Source organism: Marmota marmota, unplaced genomic scaffold (genome assembly GCF_001458135.2).
Source record: "Marmota marmota marmota unplaced genomic scaffold, marMar, whole genome shotgun sequence".
Taxonomy (NCBI): domain Eukaryota; kingdom Metazoa; phylum Chordata; class Mammalia; order Rodentia; family Sciuridae; genus Marmota; species Marmota marmota.
This window is the reverse complement of record NW_025999969.1, coordinates 592,385-596,894: the sequence shown is the minus strand read 5'-3', so window position 1 is coordinate 596,894 and position 4,510 is coordinate 592,385.

The following is a 4,510-nucleotide window of genomic DNA, read 5'->3' as shown; positions in this document are numbered from 1 at the left end:
GGGTTGGGAGGATGGGCTGGGTTGGGAGGTAAATGTGAAGCCAGATTTAAAGTTAGGTAGTCAGTGTAGTTAGGTAAATCGGGTCTAATATTGAGTAAGATCTAAAATGGAGGCCATGTTGAGAATGAATTCCGGGAAATGTTGAACAACTCTTGGAATGTTAATGAAGTCCCGAGAAAAGCCCTAGGCCCAAAGCCCATCCCAAAGAAGTGTTAATGAACAGCCTCCAGCAAACTTGAAAGTGCTAACTCAGAAGTCCTTCCTGCCCAGATTACTTCTTTGGCCCACCTGTGTCCCACCCCTCGGGCCTTCCCACCTACATTCCATCATCGAAAACTATAAAATGGAGAGACAACCGCACTTCCACGGATTCTATCTCTTGGATCCCCTACTTCCTCCGGGAGAAGTCTTTTCTGCTGTCCTTTAATAAACTTCTGATTTCTACTCTGATCTTGCCTCGGTGTGCTTCTCTGGTGTTACTTGTCACCGGTCAACAGCGGTAACAAATGGAAGCTGAAGTGGTGAGCTGAGAGGAGGCTCAGGCCTTTGTTCCTGTGTATTTTTTCTGACCATACTTTATTCTCTCAAGTTCTATTATGATTCTTCCTCATAGTCATTCTACTAAATTTCCCTAAAGTGTTTTTTTTCTCAATTTTCCCTTTCAGGTTTATCTGTTTTCTGAAAGAAAAATTTGGAGAGAAGTAAACATGAATGTGATGTAAAATGTGCAGAAACCTAAGGCTGTATTCAAGGTGAACTGTGTGTGTGTGTGTGTGTGTGTGTGTGTTACTGGGGTTTGAACCCAGGGCGATTGTTACAGAAATAACCTGCAATCCTACGGGAACTGTTGTCTACCACTGACCTACACCCCCAGCCCTTTAATTATTTTTTTTTTTTTGAGGCAGAGTCTTACTGAGTTGCCCAGGCTGGCCTCATACTTATGATCCTTCTGCCCCAGCCTCCTGAGTAGCTGGGTTGGCACGTGTGTTCCACTGTGCCTGGCTCCAAGGTCAAGTTATTGACTACTGGCTATGTGCTGTATTTTGTACCATTCTCAAATTTAGTGACTTCCTTTGAGATCTGTGCGAGCCATTTTTATCATCACCATCTTTGAGAAGATCTTAAGGATTAGAATCTACCAGGTGGTGAATGGAACCTAAAATGAAATGGAAAAGCCCTTCTGTCCACCTCACTCACACCCAACCCCCCAAAACCTGTAGTAGGCTACTTTTGTAAAAAGTAGAAAGTCCTTTCCACACCTCTTCTATTATCTTTTCACACCAGTTGATTCCTAAAGTTTATCTACAAAGTAGGGAGAATCATATCCCAGGAGAGGTGAAGGTTCCCCTCCCCTTTCTCCACCATCATCTTCTCTACTGGGTCTTCCCAAGTGATATGGGAAAGGGCTTGATATCCATGAGACCCAAGCTACTCTGCTCATAGCTACTGCACCTTGGTAAAAAGAGACAGTAGAAAACTTGGACATTTTAAAGTTGTAGAATTGGAGAGGTGATAAAAATGAGGGATAGCAATTTAGCAGATGTCCATGCAGGCCAATGAGAGAGGGGGCTGCATGTATTGATCAGTGACATGGATTTTTCGTCTGCCTCCAAAAGGAAGCCACACCATAGATGCTGCAGAGAATTTTAACCTATCTGGTTTGGATGTTCTGCAATTCTGGAGAATGGGAGACTTTCTAGATGTTGTCAGAACAGCATTTCCATTTTCCTATGTTCTTACTCCATCTTAACTTGAAGCAGAATGCTGACAGCAGACAGAGGAGCAATACCCCCTCTGGAGCAGGCTGCCTCTTTCTATCCCTTTCTTCTGGACTGTCCTATGGGGACTCATCAGGAACCCTAAACTCTTGAGCTTACAGATCTCAGACTGCATCTTGGTTCCTGTTTTTGAACATTTCTTGGGTCAGTTGCTCATTTCCTAGTGAGAGGCAGTGGCCAGAGAGAGTGTCCTATGCAGTCCCTGACCAGGTATGCCTTCTGGGTTCCAGGCAGGCAGGAATTGGGTCAATAATTTGGCAAGCTGTTTAGATCAGTGATTTTAAATCTATATTCCAAGTACTATAAAAGGAAATGGAGAATTTGGGGTGTGTGGCCATGAGGTCACTGATAACAGTCCTCATAACATCTTTGTGGCACTAACTCTGCCACAGAGTGCATGGACCACCAGGAAAGGAATGGATATGGCAGGGACACCTGCTAATTTTGGAAGGCAAGAATATGTAATTATTTTATTGCAGATCTGGAATTGTATACTTTGTCCAACTATGAACCTTATGGATTATTGTTAATAATAATTTAAGAGGCTTGATGGAGAAGTTAAGCTCAGTTTCCTTGTAGGAAGCTAACTAACATCCCACAACTAGCCCCATAAGAGAGATCTGCAACATTCCTTGTTTGTATGGTTGCAACAGCCTCTTGATAAAGTGTCTTCTATCTAGTTTCTCCCCAGACAAACCCTTCATTATGCTACTCTTCTGAAACAGAATTCTCCTGCTTATTCTTACTCATCTAATTTCTCTAAAAGCTTTCAGCTCTGGGGCCATCATGGAGTGTAGATGAACACAGAATCAATTGATGAGCTTTTAAAAAAAATATCCAAGGGGTGTGTGTGTGTGCGCGCGCGCGCGTGCATGCTTGAAAGTTTCCAAATGATTCTGATTCACACTAACAACTGAAAACCTTCAGGCTGGCCTATTCTACAATATTATAGCCAGGGTATCGATACAGTAAAAACACAGAATATTGACATTAGCATCCCTAGTGTTACACTTTTAGAACCATACCTCTTCTCTTCCCACCCTTCAAACCCTGACAGTCATTAATCTCTTCCATAATTTTGTCATTTCAAAAATGTTATATACTGGCCAAATTATAGTGTTACATTGTGTGCCTGGGGATGTGCTCAAGCGGTAACGTGCTCGCCTGGCACACACAGGGCGCTGGGTTCGATCCTCAGCACCACATAAAAAATTAAAATAAAGATGTTGTGTCCACTGAAAACTAAAACAAGTAAAATAAAATATTAAAAAATTCTAAAAAAAAGAATATGTAATGACAAATCCCATCATGTACAACTATAATGCACCAGTAAAAAAAAAATGTGGGTAAAAACGTTATATAACTCAAATTGTATAGTATATAACCTTTTGGGATGGGTTTTCTTTGCTCAGCATAATTCAGGTTGTTACATGTATTAATAGTTATTACTTTTTATTGCTAAGAAGTGTTCCAGGACATGGAGAGACCACAGTTTGCTTAATCATTCACTTGTTGAGGGAGAGCCAAGTTGTTCATAGGTTAGCTATTGTTTGAGTCAGTGTTTCATTGCTGTGACCAAAATACCTGACAAGAACAACTTAAAGAGAAGGAAAAGTTTATTTTAGCTCACAGTTTCAGAGTTTCAGTCCATGGTTGGGAAGTGAAGCAGAACATTATGGCAGAAGGATGTGGTAGAGGAAAGCAGATCAGGACAAGACAACCAGGAGGGGCAGACAGAGAGGGGAGTGGGGGGAGGGAGGGCAGGAGAGAAAGAAACAGCGCTGCAATCATCAAACACAAAAGAAAAACCCCAAAGACATGTTCCTGGTGACCCACCTCCTCAGCCACACCCTGTCAGCCAACACACTGTTAATTCCAATCAGTGGAGGATCTAATCCTTTCACCTCTAAAAATTCTTGCATTGACTCACACAGGAGCTTTTGGTGGATTCCTCAAAACTAAACCATAACAGCTATTGTGTAGAAAGCAGCTACAAACACTGTGAACAGGTTTTGGGCAAACACAAGCCCTCTGGAATAAATGCCCAGAGTGCAATTGCTGCATTGTATATGTTCAGCTTGTTATGAAACTGTAACTCTTTCAGACAGGCTGGGCCACTTTACATTCCCACCAGCAATGTATGAGTGATGCAGTTTCTCTGCATTTGAGAAGCCTTGAACATTTGATAAGTAAGAATTTCCTCAAACATAGACATTAGAACTGAAAAGAAAAAGATTAAAAATTTAAAAAACATTTTATTAAGGGACACTAAATGTGAAAAGTCAAGTTACAAACTGAGAAGACATTTCTAAAACACATGGAATTGATTAAAAAAATAGAAAATATGCAAATTCTGCCTGTAAATCAATAAAAAAGAGAAACAATATATTTAAAAATGGACAAAAGTTATGAATTTGTATTTTATAGGAGAGGAAATACAAATAGCCAAAAACACCAACAGACTCATCTGTAATTATGGGAAAGCAAATTAAGTACCTTAAAGCCATATAAGATACCATTTTAAACCCAACAGATGGCAGAACTTAAGTCCTATAAAAGAAGTGTTGGTGGGATTGTAGAGCCCCAGGAACTCTTATACGTTGAGGATGGGAGTAAAACACTTTAAAAAAATTTGTAGTGATCTCCTAAAATGGAAGATGTACCTATTGCCTGATCCAGCAATGTTACTGTTGGGCAGAGACTCTGGCACTGTGGGAGGCCAACATAGCATG